At 35.3% G+C, this 26,024-nt stretch overlaps 1 long non-coding RNA gene and 1 pseudogene across 2 annotated transcripts in view; one reads left to right on the forward strand and one right to left on the reverse strand.

Annotated features, from left to right (window-relative positions):
• The window catches only part of LOC140043627 (uncharacterized), a 104,338-nt gene that overhangs the window by 14,069 nt on the left and 64,245 nt on the right, over positions 1-26,024 (forward strand). The window lies entirely within an intron of this gene.
• Positions 22,875-26,024, reverse strand: part of LOC140043267 (uncharacterized) — a 34,717-nt pseudogene continuing 31,567 nt past the window's right edge.

Genomic DNA, 26,024 nt, shown 5'->3' on the forward strand with positions numbered 1-26,024 from the left:
CCGAGCAAAGAGTTGCCATAGTCCAGTCGGGAAAGATCTTACTGCATGTGTACAAGTAGAGCGGTCTATGAAACACCGAATCCTACTCAAATTACGAAGATGGAAGTTTACCCTACTACGCAATGTACTAACATGATTTTTCATATAGAGTTGGTTGTCAAGCATGATACCAAGATTTTTAATCTTACTGGATGGGGTGATAATAGATTCACCGATTTTCAAATCAAGTTGGGGTATAGCCTTAACATGCCTATTAGATGAAATCACGAAAAACTCAGTTTTTGAATCATTTAGCTTTAGTTTGTTGATCATCATCCACGAACGTATTTCAGTAATGCATTCGGTAAGTTTAAACTTAGCGGCGGAGATATCCTCCTCCGACTTTGAATCAAAGCTAATGTAAAGCTGTATGTCATCAGCATATATGTGATACGCTACTTCAAATCGCCTAACGATATCTGCAATAGGTTGCGCATACATAGTAAAGATAGATGGACCTACGATGGACCCTTGAGGTACACCATATCTCAAAACATGATTCTGCGAGTATTCACCTAGAACACAGACTCTATTTACACGTTCTTGATGGTAACTAGCAAACCAGTTTAAAGTTTAAAAAGTTGGTTTTACGTTCCTTGATAAGTTTAGTAACTTTAACATTTTGCTTAAGGTACATTTCACGTTCTCCACTTGCGTTCAAGTTGTCTACGCTCACGACGCGAGTCTCTTACATCATCAGTATACCATTTAGGTTGTCTGATCAGCTTCAGGGACCGTGATTTCTCCGGGCAATGTTTATCAAGTACTTCGCGAATAGAACTATTATATAACTCAGCTTGAGAATTGGGATCATTTGTCAGAAGAATATTAACACTGTCTTTGTTATATCTCCTTCCGACTGGTTAAAGCTTCTATAAAAAGAATTTAACTTTTCCAAACCAAGAACTGTCTCTGTGGATGATTTTATTGTGTTTGTGCCAGTGCTGCAGCTCCTGAAAATACTACGCGATAAAGCTATGACGCTAGTAGTACGAACCTGTTACACATGTGACCTATTTTGTAAGTATGTTAACGTAATTTGCTTGATATTAGGTATCGCGACTTGTCGCCGATTATGCCATGCCGGGTCTCATATGTTTAATAAGTTAATTACAAAATACTAATAATAATATATCTTAAATTGTTATAAAGTTAAAAAGAGATACAATTATGCTTCAGCCATTGAGCTTTTCCTTACAACATAGTACACTGTACTCATCATATATGCCGCATGGCATGATGGCTTCATTGATTGTTGTCTATATTACTGACTGAAAATGTTTAAATAATGATAAATACCTAACATCTACTTTTACAATCAATATTGTTAATTAATTATCAAATTTATTGAAATATATAGTAATTTCTAACATATCAAATAAGTAAAATGATGTACAGTACTTACCTGTAGAATAGCTGGTGTCAGTTGGTTCCAGAGGAACATATCCCAACCCAATGTCAGATGACCAAAGTGATATCTTATACTCTACATGTACTCTGTTAAATGTACCTAGTCATTTAAACTTAGTTTTATATGTGGTATTTTCCATATTTATTTTTGCCCAATTATATTACAGTGTAACAGGGGGAAATAATACCATAATAAAACATTCACCTGCATATTCAAATCATTCCATTCACTGTATATTGTACAGTTTCAATTTTAATAGCAATTATCTCATACTCATTTTTTTTACAAGTCTGCTACCTTTTTAAAACCATAGTTGGCACAGCCAGGAGACGATGCTTACTCTGAAAACGTGAACTAGCATTCGGTAACCATTGGGCTCGCCATCATTGAAATTACCATGTTGCCACCATAAGAAGCTCAACAAATTTTGATGTTCTGGTGCCACTAAAACCTGATAGAACATTACTTCAATATCGCCAACGACTGCTATGCAATCTTGTCTAAACTATAGCATCACACCCATCAGATTGTTGGTTAAATTCCAATGTCCAAATTTGACGTTACTCCACTAAAAATCATTCGGAATTGGAAGAAATTTACATATTAAGCTGTATAGTTTTTTTTTTATAAAATAACCTAAAAATTCTTGCCATGATAATTCACTGTTTTTTACGTTATGATATTCAAACATGAAAAAAGTAAACTTTATTTCTACTTTTTTATGTGCATAATTACAAACATGGAACAGGCCTCGTGGAATTAGTATTGGAGAAATTTTGTAGATGATCGAGACTTCTGTAGACTAAATTTTTGTTGGAACCATATATATTATTGGAATTTATAAACAAAAGTACAGCAAAAGAAAAAAATATTTACCTTTGCACAGCAGATTCATTCCACGTCAAATCACCCAAAAAAAATAAAAAATTTACACCTCACCATCTCAGATTTTAATCAAATTTGAAATATAATTAATAATGGTAATCACTATGAAAAAATCCCAAATTTCAAATCAGACAAAACATTGAAAAGTTATGGGCAATTTAAAATGGCCAAAATTGTTTTAAAAAAAAGCATGCGAGAGCGTCAATTTTAAAACGTGAACATTTTCCAAACTATTTTAATGAATTAATGGCCAATCAAGGAGGATTCCAAATCTGTAATCAGAATCTTAATATAAATTTCACTAAAAATGTTCTATTGACCTATAATTTGATCTTTGCCATGACCCCATGGCAAATGTTAAAAAATTTATATATTATTTTTATTTTTAATTTATATTTTCACACTTCTTGCCTGTAAAATGTTAGATGAAGCTAAGATGTCTTTTGTTCCAGTTCTATTTTATAGGCTTTCAAAATTGTACATCAAACTAATTCTATTTAAAAAAAAATAGTGTTTAACATGTTTAATCAGTTATACTGTATTTTACATTGCCTCTAGTATAAATGTGTTAATGAAAGATAAAATTTTTGTTGAAAGCAGACAATATGGCATCAATCTTCTTATTGTTTTGATATACTGTAATTCCTACTTGATGATGATGTTAGTGATAGTGCGTCAATAAGACATAGGACACTTGATTCTTTAATCCAACACTTGTCAGCTTTATCTGGCCAATAGAACTGCTGTAGACCAGGAGGATGCATAAATGATATTAAGTAATCACCAAATTCAGCTGATATTTCATCCACCATTTCAATCCACCACACACCATCATACAAACATGCCACAAAATGATTCTTGAGAAATTTCATTTTGTGGAACTTCTAGTGATGTTGATGGGCAGCTTGTTACGTTTACTTTCCTTGATTAATCTTTTTGTGCACTTGTTTTATATACCAGAAGAGAACCATCTTCTTGTGGTACAAATCTGTGCAATTGAAGGGTGTCTTTAATGGTTTTGGCGTTAAAAAATCGAGATTCCAGTTGAGCCGCAGATTCTTGGATTTCCTCGTATGTGACATGAAAAAAAATGATACTAGGAATGTTTTCAACACAGAAATTAAAAATATGTCTATTGATTTTAATAGGTTCTAGGTTTATTTATTTTTTTAGTAATGTGTTTTGTTGTGGGTCCCTACGAGACAAGTTTTTAACTTCTAGAAGGGATCCATGATAATAATGACTACCAATTACTGCTTTATCTATGTTCACTTTAATATCTTTTTTCTATTTTGTATATATTCATTCATTATTATCTAAATAAATATTATCTGAATCTTATCTGAATCTAGTTGATTCATAAATGACCCCTGGGCTTATCCTGTTATTCTGTTGTCTTTACAAACATCGCATACTTTTTGGATACCTGTATCGCCTCCCATTTCAATGGGCATACTGTAAGTATGCCTCCGCCAAGATATACCTAAAATAAATTGTATTAATGATTTATTAGTACCCGTCATCTGTCCACTAAACAATGCACTCAAGAGGGCCCCAAATGAAACATGAAAATAACACAAAACTTTATAGACATAATGCTGAACTTACATTTCCATCTTGATGTGTCATGACTGCCATTTAAGGCTGTGTCATAACTGCTGGTTCAGGTTGCTCATGATTAAGATCCCCAGCTTCTTTTTCTGGTTCTTCTAGTTCATCAAGAACTGACTTTTCACGAATATCAATAAGTTGATGTTGAACTTGGAACTAAAAATACAAAATCAGTCAGATAGTTAATGTATAGAATGCCATGCGATTTTCAGCATACTGAAATGATGCACATGTTAAAATGAGGTCAATTATCAATTTTAATCTCACCTAAAGTAATGTCAAAAGTAAAACTACATTATGTACTGAACCAGACCTGAACATACATAGTAAATAAAACTAATAACCATGCTAAAAAAATATTATTTTATTTATCCTGTAAACAAACAGTATTACTTGATTCTGTCTAATTTATAAACTTTTTTATAAAGTAGGTTGTTTAAAGCAGTACATACAATATTGTATTAACAAGTACCTGTATATTTACTTGACGGCCATATGTTTTTTAACAACAGAGCCTTTTGCAGATAGACGTTTAATTCTTTGTAGGTGATCAGTTCCTTCCTCTGTGCATGTTTTTGCTCTGTTAGAGGCAACCTCCCAAGTCAAAGCAATTCTTTTCTGCAGTTTGTGCTAACTTCAATACCTTTCTTCTAACACTGACCGTGTCGGTGGTGATACAGCCTGGGGGAAGAGAAGACTTTGACGTATTTGCTTTAGTTTCTCATCCAAAACTGTTTTGAGGGCAGTTGCCTCAACAGACGCAATTTTGGCCTTTTTCAGATTCTATAAACGTAATTAAAATAAAATTGTTTTTAACTAGTATTACATTGTATTCTATGGAGACAACAGCAAGACAATAGAAAGAAAAAATATGTATTAGAACAGTCAAAGTTTCATTAAATTTAAAAACTATTTTTTGTTATAAATACTGCACTAAATAAAAAAATATTAAAAAGTCTTATAAAAAAAGATTGACATTTCGAAACCATCATAAAAAAAAACCATTTGCTTGATCAAGTATTAAAAAATAGTAATATTGTTTGTTGGTTACATTACAAGTTGTAATGTAACCAACAAAAGAAGTGTACAGTATGAGGGCTAAATAAATAAATATTGTAGCTCTATCTACTAAAGTATAAACAACTTTGCTTTGATAGAATAAAATTGTTCAACACAACAATTAGTGATAACTCTAGATACTTTAAAGGCCAGATTCAGGCAGGATTTTTGGATATAGTATTTGATTTAATATACATAAATCGAAAATGTGACACAAAAATGCACGATTTTTTCTAAAAATTGTTACTTAAAAAAATCCGTCAAATTCTCCTACAAAATCTGGTTAAACTTTTTTTCAGTAGTTAGGTAGTTCAATAGTTCACTACTAAATATTCATGAGATGATCATGTGCCATATCCGGTATGCACACAATAAACACCACAACGTGCGACAACCTGTGACCTCAGGACCTGTTTCATTCTCCTCATCATTGTCACTGTCGAAACATCTTGAGATCGCACGTTTACACAATTTAGCCTAGATAAAAAATGAAGCACTGCATGGTGTTTAAATGTCATAATAAGCCACATACCGATATGTTCTGTAAAATTAAACAACAAAAACTACCATAAACATGTTAAAAATATCTATTAATATTACTATTGTAGTATCCAGTCATTACAAGGTACACAGTAATAAAGAACACTTAAACCAGCTTGGTGTGTAACCGTCTTTATTCACTCACTCACTATTGTATCTCTCCAACAACACTCCCGTGCTGTTCCCTTTATGCTGCACTGCAGCTGTACAATAATATTGTATTATATACAGTACTCATTGTACTGTATTAGTATCAGACATCGTAATATCAAAGTCAGCAAAATCATCTTCTGAGTTCAATATGGAATGTGGAGCATACAATATATGACGACGATTACGAACATAAGTCCTTCCATTTACCTCCACAATATAAGAACGAGGTGCTTTCTTGGAAATAATTCGTCCAGTCGAACCCCATCCATGCTTTGCTCTGATTTTAACTTTATCCCCTGGCTTAAGTTCTTTCAATGTTCCCACACCATGTTTGGAGTTGTAGTACACTTTTGCTTTCTGCTTATGCACTTTATCCGCAGCATGAATATCATTCCAATTTGGTGTATGTGGCTTAAGTTTTACAGGCAATTGAGGTAGAGATGTACAAATCTCTCTTCCCATTAGCAGCACCGCAGGGCTCAATCCAAGGCTAGGTATTGCTGTAGATCGATAAACCATTAAAGCTGAAAGGTAATCAGATTGATTAATAATGTTTTTAGCTATATGCACAGCCTTCTCTGCTTGTCCATTCGCTTGAGAATGGTATGGACTAGTAGTAACATGCTGAAAATTATAGCTTTGTGCAAACTGGCGAAATTCACCCAAAAACTGTGGACCATTATCCGTAACAACAGTTTCTGGTATCCCAAACCTAGCAAAGATATTCTTCAAAAAATTAATCAGAGCAACAGACGTCAATTTATGCAAAAGATGTATCTCGATCCACTTGGAGTAACAATCCACAACAATCAGATACTGTTTACCCGCCACCTCCGCTAAATCACATGCAATGCGTTGCCATGGACGATCTGGAAGTGGAAATTGCATTAATGGCTCTGCTTTCTGTGCAGGTTTTTTAGTTGTACAATGTTCGCATCTACTCATGTATTCTGCAATTTGTGCCCCAATAGACGGCCACCAAACGGCTTCCTTAGCTCGAAGTCGACATTTAGTAATTCCAAAGTGTCCAGAGTGAATTCTCAAAAGCATTTCAGCTCGTAGAACTGTTGGAATAATTATACGCTCACCATAAGTCAAAATACCATCAATCACACTAATGTGATCACGAGCATCCCAGTATGGTTTAACATCAGACGTTACATCTTTTGCGCATTTCGGCCATCCATTAACAACATATGACAAAATTAAATTTAATGTTTTGTCCTTAATAGTTTCTTGAACAATTTCATGAAGTCTCGCATCCGATGCAGGCCAATGTTTAGCAACCATGCTAACATGGACCAATAATTCTTGTTCAAGTTCTATATCCTGTGGTTGAGCAACATAATCAAGTTGTGGAGCACGCGACAACGTATCAGCAATTACAAGATATTTTCCAGGCGTGTACTCTGCACAACAATTATACTTCATAAGACGCATCAACAATCTTTGACATCGCAATGGAGCATCGCACAAATCTTTAGAGTTAATTAAAGGTACTAATGGTTTATGATCAGTTTGTATTAACACTTTAAGTCCTCTAAGGGGCCGTCCAAAAACTAATTTTCCGCGAGTTCCGCGATAACATACCCTATTACTTACTCAACCATGAAAGTGAACGTCTCTTGCGGTAATGAGGCAAAATCATTCAAGCTTGATTTTCTCGCGGAACTCATGAATATTAATTAATATCGCGAGACTCGCGAAAGCCTTACAATATCGCGGAACTCGCGGCAGTATTGCCAATACTAGAGAATATAGTGCTCGTTTGAATAACGCTTTGCCAGCCAGGTATTACGGTAATTGATTTTTACAGAAGAACAAATTATATTTCAATATTGTTTACAATTATTATATCCATTCGTGTGTCTGATCTTGTTTTTGTTATTAATAAATATATAGATAATAATAAATGAAATGTGAGTGCCCTTCCCGAGTTTTACCACAATAAAAACCACTGAAGTAGATAGAAAATAATGTCAAGAAGATTTGTTTACACAACGACTCGGACGAGACGCAAACATCGCCTGACTTCTTTGCAAGGGGATTTCCCTTGCTTGCAGAGGCCTCCTTCTTGCGTTTACATTTTTTAACGTTGTCGCCACATTGTCATTGCCACGCCGCTAGCCTGGTAAAAACAACTACCAAGGTAGGCCTAGATTTATTATGAAATGCTTGCTAATTGTTAAACAATGATAGTCCCCTGTGTACAGTACAGAAAGAAAATAATAAATCAGATTACGACGCATTACACGCACTCCTAGCCTATCCTCCCACCGCCGATCCGATCGAGAGAACACATGCAATTCAATTCATTGGGAAAACAATTCCATTTGACGCACACGCACCCCTCTGATAAGAAATTTCACACGGCGTCGTGTCGATCGTGTACATACATCCTCCACGCACGAAAGATCTAGAAGGATCGTTGGAAAAACAATTCCTTTTGACGTACACGCACCCTCTGATAAGAAAATACCATGTGCGTTCCTGCATGGTGCAGTCCATTATACGTCTAAAATTAGGGGTGTCCACTTTTAGTAACAAAGTTAAACACGCACCTCAATCCGAAGATCGTTGGAAGTATATTATATTTATATTTTATCGCACCCACCTCAATAATCCAGCCGACAGATCATCGAAAAATCTTGTTTAACAACGTCGTACACTAAATTAACGAACGCGTTTTTACCGACCTCAAAGAAATGGTATAGTCCACAATACATGTGCAGAATTAATTCTAAACTAACAGAGAGAGAGGGGTCGGCGTCCGTCCGTGTTTTGAATTTTATATTAAAAAAAAGCTTTAAAAATCGAAACTCGGAAAATAACTATAATTTATATTCTACTACATAATGTCATTGGCTTGAATTTTACCGTGGTTGAAACCCTGTGTATGAATAGTTGTAGTTAATGTCTACAAACAAATTGTTTTGGTATCATTTTCTCCGTTAGTATCAGAGTAGTTTAAGCAGGACTAGGCCTAGTAGAGTACTAGCCTACTGTAGTCGTATTCGGCCAACCTAGCTAGGCCTAAAAAACCGTGCTATTCTGTACTATGATCTCATCTATTTATTAGGCCGCTACCCGCGGAACTCGCGATATGTGGGCGGCAACATTTTGATTGTTGATATGAATATTCATCAATTGCGTTCCGCGAGCATTCCGAATGAATATTTTTGTATTCAATGAACTATGAAGGTAAAATCGCGGAACTCGCGGAAAATTAGTTTTTGGACGGCCCCTAAGGTAAGTATAGAAGCGATCACATGACCATACAGCAGCCAAAAGTTCCTTCTCAATTTGCGCATATTTCTTTTCTGCAGACGTCAAAGTACGAGAACAGTATGCAACAGGTTGCCACATGTCATCATGTTGACGTTGAAGTATACACCCACCAATACCATATGAACTAGCATCAGCACTAACCATAGTTGTTTTTTTAGGATCATAAAATGCTAAAGTTGGTGTAGTAATTAATAGTTCCTTAAGACGATCAAATGCGACCTGTTGAGTATGACCCCAAAACCAGTCCACCGTATCTTTCAACAAATCATTTAGTGGCACAGCCACACTAGAAGCATGCGGAATGAATCGAGAGAACCAATTAATCATTCCCATAAAACGTTTCACATCACCTTTCGAGGTTGGAATGGGCATATTAATAATAGCAGCAACTTTAGTCGAATTAGCATGCAAACCATCTTTATCAAGTGTATAACCAAGAAATTGAACTTCAGATTTTGATACACAAGACTTTTCTTTGTTTAAACGAAGACCCATATTATACACAGTGTCCAAGACTTTCTTCAAACGATCATCATGTTCCTGTTGAGTTCTACCTGTAACAAGAACGTCATCTATATAAACAACCACACCCGGCATTTGGGCTAACATATCACTCATGACTCGTTGATATATTTCTGGTGCCGACGTGTAAAACAGTATCTTCCAAATGGAGTAATAAAAAGTTGTAAGGCGTTGACTGTCTTCTTCAAGCGGAATCTGCCAAAACCATTGTTTTGCATCCAATGTCGAAAACACCTTAGCCCCAGAAATTTTACCAACCACGTCCTCAATAGTCGGAATTGCAAAACGTTCACGTAGCACACATTTATTCAAATTGCGCAAGTCTACACATAAGCGAATAGAACCATTTTTTTTTCGGAGCAATAACAATAGGCGCACACCATTCTGTTGGTTCCATGATACGTTTAATAACTACTTGTTTTTCCATACGAATTAATTCCTGTTCCACCTTTGGCAATAAAGGTATAGGTATTCGACGAGGGGTATGTACACAATATGGAGTAGAGTTATTGACAAGTTTAATTTTAGCTGGCGATCCTTTCACAGGGCATCATTTATAAGGAGCGCCTGCGCGACCGCGCTCCTCAACAGGCTTCGAGGAGAGCAATTTATCGCGCTCCTTAATTTTCAAAATAGAGCCTAGCTTTTGACAGTGTTGATTTTTCTGTCAAGAGGCCTAAAAACACGTGGATTTTTAAAAGTTAAAACCAATCTAGGCCTAGGCTAATAATATATAAGCTAAGTTATAAAGCTACAAGCCTAATGGCAGTCCCTCGTTTTTAAGGATCGCGAGCGCTATCGCAATCTCACTTGTTCGGTAACATTGAGTCTGACATGACAAAATTGAGTATAATGTAAACTTAATTTGTTTGTATGCCTCCAGTACTCTTTAATGGTGCATATACAAATACTTTATAATTAAATATTTTCTCATAATTACAGATAAATATATTTCTTTTCTCGAAAATATATTTGTCAATTAATTACCGTCAATTAGTTACCATAATATTTTGTCATAATATCATCATATTTTTTAAATTAAATCAATTATTTTGAAAGAAAACATATCTAATGAATTGTTAACACTAAGATTCAATGTGGTACCATAAAACCATTGGTTAAACTTTTCAGACTTTCAGATTTTTTACAAATTTATAATATTGTCTTATATGAAATTGGTAAAATTTAATATAATTTTAGACGTGTTTCAGTTCATTTACTATATATTGTTGTATGTTATAGTATTTATATACTTTTGTTTTGATATATTTTTAAAGTTATCTTTAAAATATGTATTTAGACATTAAAAAAATTCCTAAATCAGTTACACTAGGTATCCCAATGAAGCGGATTTTCGTTACCGCGATTTTAACACGTTCGTGAAATTTCAAAAAGTGACGTGTCTTTGAAGTTAAAAATATACTATTTCTTATATACACATGTGAATAAAAATTATATGTCTGGAAAGATCTTGTTTAAGGGATTATTTTCATATATTTTTAATCTATGTTTATTAAATATTTTAATAGAAAACGCGAGTTAAAAATGAGGTACAAAAGCCGGCGAGCCGAAATCCGCGCGCTAAAAATAACTTTGGAAAACACCTACCCATTTTAAAAACACGATCGCACGAGGTCCATAATAGGTGGTGGAGTAATTTTTGTTGCATGTTATCAGGCTTTAAATACTCTTTATTTTGATATGTAAATCGGTTATTATTATTATGTACATCCGCCTCAAATGTCAATTTTAACGATAAAAATTGAATTTTTTAGTCTTTCTCATTATCAAAATTTGGCTAATTTAGTATTGAATTGAAGCTAATTTATATTTCTGTTTGATAAACCACATCGTTTTATTTGACTTTGCGTGGACCTCGTGCGAAGAGACCAACAAGACCAACCACTGAAAAAAATAATCCCTACCAAAAATATCAGTGTTTACCATTTTCCTTACGGGGGGGATTCAGTTCTCCGCTTATTACTAAATTACCGTCGCCCAGACAATGTGCATGGTATGCATGTATTAGCGCGTTAATTAATGATTGGATAACCCCTGCAGTGGACTGTTCCATTTTCTGAACTAGTCTTCGCCGCACACGAGGCATGTCGAAAAATGTCGCCTCTCATGGAATATTTGCTTCGAAACGTCAATTTTACCGATTTATTAAATTATTTAATAAGTGGAATATTTATAAATCTACTATATAAAGCAAGTACGTTAGGAAGAAATGTACCGAAGAAATTTAAGAAGCTTTGATTTTGCTATGCAGCGGCCGTAAGCCATTCTATGTAGGCGGCCGAAACGCGCTTTGTCCTGTGTTGCCGTTGTATGTCTACGCTGTTTCTAGGCCTAAATTTTATTCCGTATATTTCAATTCAAAGTGCAACTTTCGGTTAGAATAATCGAAAGGGAAATAAAATTAAACATGTTACAATTATACCATTGAGGTAATTACTTTGTTAAATAAAAAATTTCTTCCCGATATTTCTTAGTCTTAGGCAGAATTTAGCGTCAGGCTTTTATTTAGGCCTAGACCTTAGGGGCCTATATAACTTAACTTGTAGTAGGCGCGGCCGAGTCTACGTTCGGCCCGGCGCTCCAAATGGAATCGAACACATAATAAGCACAGGCTTAATTCTTATTTTTGGCGGTTCGAAAATCAATTAAAATAATATATGATTATAAATATAACTTTAAATACTAGAATTAAAAAAAAAATGTATACTTACGAAAAATAATATTTAATGAAAAGAAACAATACCCACACAGTTTTTTAACGCAATATTTTTTTTTTTCACATTTTAACATTTTTTAACAATACTTTATGTTGTATTTCAGAATTACCTACCTGTCAATATAAATAACCTTACTAAAATACATATTACATTTTATGCAATGCAAAAAAAAAGAAGTTAATTCACACATTGGTTCAAAAGTTATGAATCATTTAAAGACAGGAACTTTTTGGGCATTTTTGAGACATTGGGAAAATCACGCGTAAAAAGCCCTCGGACGAATTTTGGAGGGCGATATCTAAAAAAAAAAATGTCGAGGACACCCAAAAAAAAAAATTCTTGAACAACTCTGTTGTATCTATGGGTTTGGAAAAAATAAGAACTTTAAAATTATTAGTATAAAAGTTATAACCCTTCAAAAATGGGTTCAAATATAATTAGAAAAAGTGCCATTTTTCAAGCAAAAAGCACTGTTTTTTGGGCACTTTAATGGACCATAACTTTTGAATGGATAATCCGATTTCAATCATTTAAATTGCAAAAGTTTATGTTCAGTAAGTTCCTTCTGATTAACTGAAAGAAAAAGTACCATCATTAATTTGAATTTTTACATTGGGATACCTAGTTACACATTACTTTAACTTTTCCAGCCTCAATTAGTTACCATCAATTAGTTACCGGAATCATGTCTATAAATATCATCATATTTTTATGATAACTCAATTTTTTTTTAAATCAAAGGTATTGCATTCATTGTTATACCCTATGGATTCAAATCAATACCATATTAATAACATTAGGCCTCTAAATTCACAGAGTTTTTATAAAATGTACAATAGCTACAAATGCAATGTCGGATTTGCCTCAATTAGTTACCGCACATATTAATATCATTTTTTTAATAATAGAAATTGTTAAAAAAGAAAAAAAGTCACTCTGTATACTTTATAATGCTATTTGTTATCACAATATTATATTTGTTTGAGGATATTAATAAAAGTACTGATGGTACATGTGTTTGAAAATTCAAATTTGTGTCAGAATATCAATTAGTTACCGTGGAATTGATAAACTACATTGTTGATTGTGTCGACATGTAAAGCATCATATGAATCCCTGAGTTAAACGAAGCCCCACGAGAGTACGATAGGCCCTGATTTATGCTGTATTTGCCTTATTCAGCTTTAAGAACAATATCCAACGGAGAGGAAATAAAATGGGGACTCAAATGGGCCAGCCACTCTACTGAGTTGTAAACCATTAGAAATAAATTCTTTTATCTGGAAAGGGTGCTCGAGGGCACTTGGATGGTTGCGTTTGATGCCCGGTACCAGGGGCTTTAAATAGAGGAGACTGAAGGCAAACATTGGGCCCAAATTGGACGCAAATACATAGACCGCTCACACCATCATTTGTACTTAAATTGAAAATTAAAATACTGGCCTTATCATTTTCTCTGCGTGTAGAATAGCCTGTCGAACGCTATGTGCATACCAATACATTCCTGACGATTGACCATTTGAAGACTGTTAGGTGTATGTCATCAGAGTGAGTATGTCATTCCACAGACCTTTGTGACGGCAAAATGTTACACATGTATCATCGGCATAATTCACCTGAAGTTGACGATTTATGTCTAAACAGTCTTTAAAGTTAAGGCTTACCTAGCTAGAGTGTTGCTTTAACAGCTGGCTACCAAAATGTGTTTACATTCCAGCCCAACTTTAAGGAAGTCGATTAAATTATCGAGTTTGTTCACAATGAAATAATTGGATCGTGTCATCAATGTAATTCTCCCCTAGATGAATATAAACGATATCATTATGTGTAGACAAAGACCATCCCTTAAGCAGACAAGGGAAGTTTGATATCAATGCACCCCCACTTAAATAAAAATTGATATTGTACAATTCGGGTGTAGCATTCCAATTGGGTCGTACAATCTCCTTTGATTACCTTGAACTGTTTGTAGCTACCTTCACACCTTCTGCTGATCACCAAAATTATTTGAAATTGCCTTTTGTCAATTTTTCAGCTCCTGGTGTTTCTGGCAAATCTTTGTTATTTTGCCTTAACTTTTGGCTATATGCCAAATGTCAAATTCATAGCGTATATTTGGGTGTTCTTGCATCGTTGTTGCAATCGTTGCATGCTCGTCAGTCACAAGCGTATGGATTTTTTTTTATCATGAAAACAAAATTGGTGGTCGAAATAATACATTCTTCAACATTGATTGCGAATGATGGAAGAATGCTGAAGGCTGTATTGCGAATGATGGAATGATTGAAGGCTGTATTGCGAATGATTGATTAATGCTGAAGGTTGTTTATGTAATCCAAGACAAGATAGATGTTGTCAAAAATGGACAGCAATATAATATAGTAACTATGAATTGTCAGATTGGAGTGGGACTGTTCTCATTGTCGTTCGGGTAAACGGCGGGAGTGACTATGACTGGCCAGAGGTAGACCCAAAAAAAAGGCGGATGCATGAATTGGAAGAGTAAGGCAGTTAATGCCAGACGTCGTTCGGGTGCAATATGCTCGGGTAAACAATGGGAGTAACTATGACTGGCCAAAGGTAAACAAGAAAAAGGCAGAGCATAAATTGAAAGAGTGAGGCAGTTAATGCCGGACGAGTTTGTGAGACAGCTAACAGAAAAACTGTCTGTTGCTGGTAGAGCGGGACTGTTCTCAGTGTCGACAAATTAGATGGAGAAAGGAAAAAAGCCATAGTTCAGTGGCTGAAACAATCCCAGAAAACAAGTAGTAAAATAGATATGAGCAAAAACGACGACAACGATATTGTATTGATGTTCTGTTTGTGGTTGTTGTATTTGAACCTGACAATAAGAAAAAATGATACCATGCCGCTAACTGATTCAAGTGTGGAAAAAAAAGTGTTGAAAGAAAATGGTGAACTCTGCCTGAGCAGGACGAAGCCAGAGGATGCCACATGTTTTAATTTAATTTGTTTATTTTATGCTATGCTCGAAGGGAAAAATTATGCTTACTATTGAATATAGTCCACCGTTATGCAGTAAATTGAACTGAGTTTGGGGACATCATCAATGAAAACCTAAAAGGGCTATCTAGTTACTATGCCCAAGGGGAAATTTATGTTTATGCTTTTGAATTTCAATTATGCAGTAAATAAAACTGAATTTGGGGACATCATCAAAACTCAAAAGGGCTAGCTATGTAGTTTACTACACCAGAAGGAAGATGATGTTGAATTATTCATCGCCACAGTTTATGCAGAAATGAATCCGAGTTATGGTGGCTTCATCGAGGCCCCGTAGGTAGCATTTTTGAATGATGCTCTTTGCTGTGGAAAAAAACATACTCAAATAAAAATTAAATATACATATCCCACCCCTTGAAGCAGGGCACATTACACATTGGTACTTCGCATTGCTCACACACGAATTTGGTTTGGTGACGCTTTACTCCTCTCTTTGAACAAACAACGCAGTCTGGTTCTGCTGTTTTTCCAGATGGCGTCTTGTTTTGATTGATCCCTGGAAAATGCCGTTCGGTCAGCCGCTGGGGTCGATCTGTTGGACGCCTTCCTGGCCTGGTAGGACGTCGAACGTAGCCTTCAAGCAAAACATCAATAAGGTTGAGTCGCAGCTTTTCAGACCTAATATGCTTATTAGGTCTAAACCATCTGTAAATGATAAGAGCGTAAGTGAAACATACCTCCAACAAGTACATGAAGACTTTCTTCCACCACTTCAGGCTTTTGTGTGTGTGCAGGTAGGTCCATATCAGTCTGTCTGCCCTATCAACTCCACCCATGTAATGCGTATATAGTTCGATGGCACATGGCTTGCTGATCTCCCTTTGGTTTGGTCCATGGTCCTGTCTTGCCCGTTTCTGAAAAGTTCTAGAATTATGTATATTCGTTAGCAGCCTTACCTCTTTTTTGTCGTGCCATACCATGAAGAGGTTCTTTACATCTTGTTTAAAATTTGAATCTCCAACTGCAGGTTTTCCATTTTTGACGGCGTCTGGTAATCCTACTCTGGATTTGCGAATTGTCCCACAAGCACCACAACCTGAATCAGCTAAATCTGAAAAGAGATCTGGAGAAGTGAAGTAATTATACATGTACACATGATGTCGCTTACCTGTGATTGGTTCACACAACTTGTTGACCGTTCTTCTTGTAGCACCAGCACCTCGGTTGTCCTTTCCAATATACAAGTTTTGGTTGTTGACGTATCCAGTGTTGGCATCCGTTAATGTCCATGCTGTCATCCCACGCTTGTGTGGCTTCAATGGATGGTACGAATTGAACCCTACTCTGCCTAGGAACGCAGTCAAACTGTCATCTACAGAAACATTTCTAGAGGGGTAAAAAGCAGATTGAAAATTAGCAATTATATGAGCCATAAAGGCACTTACCTTGAATCCTCTGTCGTATGCTGGATCATCACATGGTAGAGCGTCGTCATCATTACAAATGTGGAGACATCGTAACAGCAGCATGAACCGGTTCCTCGACATAATCTTCCTAAAACCTCTCTGATCTAAAAGCCAATGCTGAGACCAATGCATATCATAGCTACCACGTTTATCAAAACCTAATTCTAAAATAATTGCAATAAAAGCACGTACCTCATGTATATCCGTATCAACCAAACCTTTCAATGTTAAGTGCTGCAACCTACCTGGTGGAAGCTCAGCAATCAGCTTCTGGGCATACCTGTTGGTCTCCGTCACAATCATCCGAAGTAGAGATGGTCATCTAAAAGACTCAAGAAAATATCAGTAATTGATGAATCAGCATCATGCAACTTTTTTTTAAATCTTTTTATGCAACTTTGGTCCATCCTGCTCTGTTTACTTACCTAAAAAAAAATTACAATAAATAGCAATAAAAGATTAACAAAAGCCTCCAAATAAAAAATATATAATTATATAGGCCTAGTTAGTAGTAATTTATAAAAAAAAGGAAAAAAATAATAGTTTTGTATTCAATTCAATTCAACGTAAACATTTATTTTCTTTCTTTCAATCAATAACAATAAAACAAGTGAATAAGGTATTGAAAAAGAAAGTACGAGTTTCAAATAATACATTTCATGAATATAATATATAACACAACAACAAAAGTAGTATTATTGATCTGGTCTTGTGCAATAACCCTGACATTGTATGTAGTAGGCCTGTTAAGTGACCCAATCCTTCAAATTGTGATAACATTCTGAAACTTTGCACAGTTATTCATTAGGGTGTCAAAAATATGAAATGGAAGGGTTGCACAAAATTTGGTCAGGGGAAAGCCGCCATTTTGGATTTAAAAATGGCGGACCCAATTTGTTCACTTTTCAGGTATATCTCTGCTTGCCTGTTGCTCGTCAGCTCTTGCCGGTCTTCTTGGCGTGACCTCGCAAAAAGGGACGACATTCGCTTCCAGTTGGCGTCGGAGGTCTCCTTCATCTTCTTACTGAGAGCGTCTACGGTTTTGTCCCTTTTTTAATTTCCCGACAATCGCCTTTTTTGCCTAAGATAAAAAAATGTTTAAATTATGCAAATTTATGCAAATCAATCGTTTTTTTCATCGTTGGTTTATAAAACACAAGCAAGACAGATTTTAAAACAAGTATACAGTACCTGGTTTGGGACAGTTTCCTGTATCCGATGAATCACTTTAGGTGTGGTTCATCTACATCTCTTTTATCACCTTGTTCATCAGCATCTCTATCTATTTCTAGAAACGTAATCAAAATCATTATAATGTCACAGAATATTATCACGTAATTTATTATTACTTGTTTTTTCTTGACAACCTTCGTCAGGAAATGCAAATCATGCAAGCCAAAGCAAAGAAATAAAAATATAAGTTTTGAGTTGTGCTTTAACAGTGGTAAAAGTGCATTTTTAAGTACATCCATGCCAATGAACCTGGTTTTACCGTACTGACGCGGGTATAAGCCCATACTCAGGTATAAGCCCATACTCAGGTATAAGCCCAGCCCCGACTTTTGACTAATTTTCATGAAAAATAAGGCACTCTGGTATAAGCCCACCCATTAATTTGAAGATCTACAGTCTGTGTCGTAATACATTATTTTGTATTTGGCGACGTCCATACACCGAATACACCTACCTTTGATCATAACCAAGCTAGGCTAATATACGCTAGGCCATATGAGGCCTAGCGGTCCTGTTTTGTTTACACTCCATATCACGGTAAAAGATCGCTTTTCACACGACGCTACATGTCGCCAAAACGGAAAACCGCTATTTGGTATCGGCTGCCATAAACAAGCTTATTAAATTTCTTTGGTACATTTCTATTTAACGAACATTGTATACTTGCTTTTCTGCTTGATAAATTCTTGTTCAATTGATGTTTAAAATAAGATATTCTACGATAAATTACACAAACTATAAGCTTAATTTTCCGACACTCTACACCTCGTGTATTTTAGAGGCAACGTCGTACAAGTGAGGGCGCTTGCTCGCATGGTGGAATACACAGTGTACATGTGCTGTTTTTGACGATCTGCATTTTCGGATCCTCGCTTGATGTGATTTCATGTTCAAGGGGGGTGGGCTTATACCCGCGTCAGTAGGGTACTTACAATAAATCATTCCACGTAAAGTTCCTGATGTGCTTTCATCATCTTGACCCTCTGATTCTATGATTAACAATAAGAAAATATTAAGATTGTTCTGTTCAAACTAATGGGCAAACTATTCCATAAAATTATTGTAAATGAAAAATTTAGCACCTACCATCAAGTATACTGTAGAAGAAAATGCTGTAAAATTCTTCTTCGTGGAGGAAGAAGTACATAAGCATTTCTATCTGTAAGATATACAAAATACTGTACTATAAATTGTTGTATTTAAATCGGTTATAAAGATTTTCATTGACAGTATAAAAAGCAGTTTTATATACCGACACATACTTGATGTTCATTAACAACAGGTCTTGTATTAATTGAAGCTCGAGATGTGAGAGGCGCAGAGTTGCAACCCGAACTTTTTAGATTTTAGCCTTGAAGTTCAGAAGGTGAAGGTAAACAAACAACTAACCCGAATCACGTCATGTTTGGTACCTACAGTATCTATTCGAAAATATATTAGCTACCATAATTTTTAACAACCTTAGGAATTTTTTAAAGGAAATTGGTTTTATTAAGGTGTTAGGTTGCTGAATTTTCTAAGAAGAATTTATGAATCCTTGTCTGTGATTGGCTATAGAGACAAATTACGCTCTCTGATTGGCTGACGCTTTTGTAGCATGGCTTCTATCGTAGTTTCTCGAATGAATGTTTCAACAGTTTGTGAATATTTAGGAAGTTAATCGTTATTTTTATCGGCATAGACTGAGGCTTGGGCTCGGCATTACCGATTGGTTGCTAGGCATGCCAACCAGCCCCTCACTGACCGTGAATGAATTGCCGATCATTTTGGGGTTTGGGTTTATATTTGGTCCATGACCTAAAATATCATTTATGGCAGAAAAATGCCAAATCCCATACTTGCACCAGCTCCAGATTTATTTAATCTGTCTTTCGCCGCTTTATACGACGACCGCAACCCCTTCAATTTCGTTTAAATATGAAATCCTTCTTTACGAGGATCTCTCTTAATATCCTGAATGGATATTTCCTATGGCCAACGTGTGAATCGGTCAATACACGTTAACAAATAAGTATATCCATTTGAGTGTGGTAATGGTCCTACTAAGTCAATATGAACATGCTGGAATCTTCCAGTTGTCTGCTCAAATGCAGATAATGGTGCGATTGTGTGTCGATGAATTTTTGATTTTTAACACTGCAAGCATGTTTTAGCCCAGTTTCGTACATCAGAATTAATGTCAAATTATAACATTGATACAAACTTTTGTTTTGTTTTAATTCCCGGATGTGACAAGTTATGAAGGGTGTTGAATATTAGGCGAAGATACTTGTCGGGAATAAAAGGTAAAGGGTTGCCACTTGACATGTCGCATACAATTGTGATATCAGCGTTCGGCACTGGCAATACCTTCCAAACAATTGTGTTATGAACATTGGAGTTGAGGAGTGTTTGTAGTTCTGTGTCAGATTTCTGTGCTTGGGCTTGCCGCCTGTGCGTAACATGTTTGTTAGTGGTTCTTTTAAATGTTGTTCATGTTCTTCTGGGCTGCAGCTTGCTACCAAAACATCAATATACGCGTAGAAAGTGTAGGCAACTCGTAATTTTGTCGATGAAGCGTTGGAAAGTTTGAGCAGCATTACGTAATCCAAATGGCATTTTGACGAATTCGTAGAGTCCAAATAGGGTAGTAATGGCGGTTTTATGGATGTCCTCCTCAGCCATAGTTATCTGGTGGTATGCTCGTACAAGGTCGATTTTTGAAAAGATTGTTGTGCCTTGTAGATTAGCAGTGAAGTCTTGTATAAATTAAAAGTTCAATATGTGCCAAGTGCCCAACGTGTGAATCGGTATAAGCCGCGTATGTGTGTGAATTCTCATTTCTTGGCATAAATTGTAGCCTAAGGATGCACATTGGGACTTTTTCTCGCAATAAAAATGATGTGTTGGTTCTTTTTAGTGTTTCGTTTAATAATTTGTTTGTTTTTATATAGTGATGTCTCTTACAGGTTGAAGGGAGAATAGAAGAAATCAGCAAAAGTAAATCAGAATATGCAGCTTGTGTGAGTGAGTGCTTAATTACAAATAATAAAATCGACATATACAGGCTTACTACGGTATATATAAATGATCAGATCCTTAAAATAATTTCGTAAAAAAGGGGGCGTTGTTTGAACTACTAGAAGTTGGTTCTGTCCAGAAGTCACTGAGTAGTAGCAGAACTGTCGAACATTTTCGGTGAGATTATTTTATCTTCACTGTTACAATTACTAGTATCAGAAGTCAAAGAGATGTGTTTAGGTGGTCTTGATTTTGCAGGTTGTTTGCGTTTAAACTGTCTAGTAGCAGCATATCGAGCCCTTCTTGCATTAAAACCGAAGTGTTTGGAGTCAAACTTTTTAATTTAGACTTTGTTGGCGAATCAAAGTCATCATTGCTACTGGAAATACTTTCTGTATTTGACATGGCAAAAAAAAAATGGGTTTTTATCAAAATTTTGTAAAACATGCTATGTTAATTCTGGGATCTGGGAACACATTGTTTTATAGCCATCTGTTGTGAAGTCATTGTATTTATATGTTGTATTCCTACATGTTTGTATTGTAGTTCAAGATAGATGTCATCTTCACACAGTTCACTTATTCATTGGCATATTTGTTTCTTTAGACAACAACTATAAGTGTTGATAATTGTTTATCTCTCTTTGTCTACACTTCCTATAACTTTGATTGGTCTTATGTACAGAAAATGTTTGCATATAAATGAATGATGCTTTGTGCTAATTTTGGTTGCTGATAAAACAGGATGATTTGATTGGTTGTATTGACCTGAACATGTATTTGATATAGGAGTGATATTTAAGATGTAGTTAAGTTTGGTTGGTGATTTTATGAGAGAAAGACTTCCAGTCCACTTCCGATTAAGGTGCCGAGATACCTGAAGATTGAATAAAAGTTATACATTTGTTTTATATAAATTGGTGTTGCATATCTTGTATGTCGAGTCTACAAAGATATAGGAGGTAACATCACAACATGGTGTCAGCAGTTAAAAATTAATGAAATTTTCATTGGAAATCATTGGATGCCAAAGTAATTTCATAGACGTTATTTTTGGAGTGTAATTGCAAGATTTTGAAAAGGGTGAATGCAGATTTGGTAGTATTTGTGTGTGACTGGCAACTTGGAAACTGTACAACATCGAATTGATTGTGTTGGCAGAACGTGTATTGTGTCTTGGAAGGAAGCAGTGAGAAGCAGAACTGATTGTGTTGGCGGAACGTGTATTGGGAGGTAACATCACAACACTAGTATATATTTAGGGACATTACAAAAATTTAAAATTTCAGAAATATGCATTGAAACCTATACTATCAGATAGAGGATAACACTACCTTTAATTTGATACCTTTATTCACTTCCATATCTTTAATTTTAAGGAAGTTATTTTTATTTTTTTAATATGCAGACATATGCATAATTGGTTCCCTATTGTTTTGTATTATCTTTAAAGCAAAACTGTGATCGAGATGGGCAAATTAAAGAACAAAAACGCATACAACTTTTTTTTAGGATAACATAACTTTATCAAATTTTTACCAATACTAGATATAAGTATTTTGGATGAAATACTTGATTTGTTTAAATTAACAATGATCATAATTAATTATGCGCATACCGGTATCGAATTAATAGACTAACTTTACAATAACATTTAATGAAAAACAAGGGGGAACACTTGCTCAATTGAAAGGTGTAAACATTAACAATCTGTTACTTGAAAAATACACGGGTAACCATAAGATTAATAGATTTTGGTGTGCTGTAGTCAATGGCGAATTGTCAGAAAAACTGTCTATTAGTCTACAAAAAAGTGTATTTCTTTATTGGATTAAAATAGGAACAAAGCCTTTTTTAAGGGTCTACTTGGATATGCAAAAAAAAATCTAAGTCTGTATCTGAGCATGGCAAAAAGGCTCTGAGAAAAGAATTGGGTTAATTAAAAATACTAATTCAAGTACTAAATTCTGAAGATGTTTTACTTTCTGCATTGTAACGGTGTTGCATCCAATTGGTTACTGCCAGACAATGACAAGCAATTTGCTTTTTTGGATGCACGGATGCATTGTCCAGCTACTTGCAGCACAAGCATGTTGTGCCCAAACTGCTCCACAGAGGGGTTGTCGTGTGAGCGACCAACACCTCGCTGTTTACAAAAGTATTCCTCTAAGGGGTCCTGGTTAAATTTGTCACTCAGGATAAATGTTATTCCCTGGTCTGATAAAAGCAAGTTTTGTAACAGCTGCACGAATGAATGAATGAACTGAGAAAAACAAATAAAATATTATGTTAACAGACCATAAGGCAGCCTTAATTAAGCATACATTTTCGAAAAAAATTTCATGCCATTTGTTTTTATTTTGCACCTATGGATAACAAAAGTGACAATAGTATAAAATACTAGCTTACCAGATAAGCGTATACCAGTGGTGGTATCCTCTAAATTCAAAATTTGTTCTTCCCAGTCATAAAAAAATGACAAGAATTCCCCTTAAGCCACTGAGAAACAAACATTAAACATTGGTAGGCATTATTAAAAGCAGAATAAAAAGTATGTTTATTGAGTCTTCATTAAAGGGATTTATATTAAAGTTAAATTAAGAATTGGTATTGATGACTTACCTCAAACCTCCAATCGTCAACGGAATAATATGGTCTCATTGTAGGTTTTGTAGTCTGTTTTTTTATTTGCGAAACATTCAATCAAAGAATTGATCGATGTAGCGGACAAACTTTTGAGTAGATTTGGTGTCCGATCGTCCTTGTGCTTCAAATGCATTTGCAACAGATGAGCTCAAAACCTAAGACAGCAATACCAATTGGATTAAAATAACATTTTTTTTAAATTTAATCTCGCCTAAAACTGAATCCGTAATTTTTTTTTCTACAGATACTGTAAGATGCAACAAAGTAACTGTTCCCATTGATTACCTGGGCAGATAAATAAACTTTCATACGGTGTGAAGGTGTTAAATATAAATGCTCATGTGAAATCTTGTTTAGTCGCCGTAGTCCAACACTGTAACGTTTGTCTGCTCCCGTATCCCATTCGCAGAGTTTCAGCAGTTGTGTCCAAGTAATGTCTTGCTTGTTATACTAGTATAAAATAAAAAACATAATTAAAAGTGATGTGTACAGCAATTATTTTCTTTAGTGCCATTTAAAAAATTTAATTACAATTACGCTTACATGTAGGTGTTTAGTTTTGCTGTGAAATCCACATTTCTCCCAGTTGTTTCTTGTCGTCTTAATTAGATGCGGCACATTGCTAAAAAATTAGATCCTACAACTAGCATCAACTGGGTTTGTGGTGTAGTATGTGATTCCATTACTACATACCTCTGCAACTGAATGTAGGTCATAGAATTTGCGATTAGACGAAGCTCCATCAGAAACGAGGGCTCTAACATGAAAACCTATAGCTTCCATCGTATAAACTGCATCGCACATGATTGGATATAATGCACGACTAGCATTGCCTTCTGTGGGGTAGTATGCAATTGGTGCAAGTAAAGTACTTGTGATTCCACGAAGCATGATAACGAGGACATGTGTTGCCAAACCAGCTTTTGTCGCTCCTAAACACTTCTGTTCAAAGTCATTCAGTTCATTTGCTAAATTTCCATTAAAACCTATTAACTGGCCAGATCTGACATCTCATCAATGAGCAGTGTGATGTTCTTTTGATGCGATTTAATATTCCCAGGTTCAATATTGTTGTCCTTGCAAACTCTTTCTACAAAATCCATATTGATCCCATCCGTAAAATGAGTGTTTTTGTATGTGGAAGCTTTAAAAATCCGCTGTTGCGTAATACTTAATACCCAGATGTCGACTTTGCGTGAAGTGCGATGCACCAGCGTAATACGGCTGGGTGCCACCGCATTTGTTTGTTTTTTGTAAATGATTCTTTTTGTTGTTCCCAAAGCAATTTGGCAGCCGGTTTATCTTTTAATAGGTCAGACATATTATTCTCGTCATCTTTAGGCGCAAAAACTGAGGCAATACAGTTTGTTTGTGGCTGTGTAAATGGATGTTCCTTCATTTTTAATCCTGTCATTGATCTTTTCCTCAAGGTCATTTTTTTCCTTTTCAGCATGTTATTTTGTTCCTTCAACAAATTTGCTTTTTTCTGCAATGCAGATGCTGGTAGGAAATCATTCCTTGTTTTCGAACTTAGCACATTCCTGTCTTCATTCACTCTCTTTTTGCGTTTTGACGCTAAAGACAGAAGTCACTACTGCTCACCCTGCATGTGGGGCAGCGCCCACCATTTTCAGTTAACAATTTGCAATTCGGATGCCTATTTTCACCGAGGTCTGAATTACCAACACACACGTGTGCTCTAGAAACTGCTAAGACCAACTCTACAATTTATGTAGGCAAGGAATCTTCTGTAAATTTATAAAGACACATATTGTTTCTTCCACATTCACGACATCTGTCGAACAATGACAGAAGCTCATCCTGCCCTACAATATATTTCCTCTGTCCAAGGACAGTCTCTCCAGATTCTATGTTATCACTGCTACAAAAAAGAAATGTTTGTTTAATAATATAAATGTACAGTATATATTTATTTGTACAGTATATATCCAAAAAGCTACCACTATAAAAGGTGGTTATTAGGTTTATAAACATCACTCAAGAAGTTTGCTTAACTCACAGTGGTTCTTCATCAGATGATCCTTCATGAGGGATGTAATTTGGATCCGCATCATCATTGTCACTGTCCGCTTCTTTGTATAAATGTATGCCACGTTTATCTCCGTCTTCATTACTGCTTCCCCCAGTTTCTTCGGAACTTGAGTAAACTGAATAAATTATATAAGTTATATAATTATAAATTTATATTTATTTTGTGTTACCGCTGCGTCGGTGCTGTTTTTGGTACCATGAAATATGAAAAAGATAATAAAAAAAAAGGGGTAACGGTGGGGTTTATGTTTCCTAATAAACTTGCTTAAGTACAAGAAAAAAAAACCCAAATTATTTGATAAAACTATAAGTAAATGGTATGGTGTTTGTACTCTGTATAATTGTTATATGGAAATGATAAACGTCTAACTGAACTGCATGCATTTCATGAAAAAAAAGATGGAAATTAACAGTAAAA

Source organism: Antedon mediterranea, chromosome 3 (assembly GCF_964355755.1).
Source record: "Antedon mediterranea chromosome 3, ecAntMedi1.1, whole genome shotgun sequence".
Taxonomy (NCBI): domain Eukaryota; kingdom Metazoa; phylum Echinodermata; class Crinoidea; order Comatulida; family Antedonidae; genus Antedon; species Antedon mediterranea.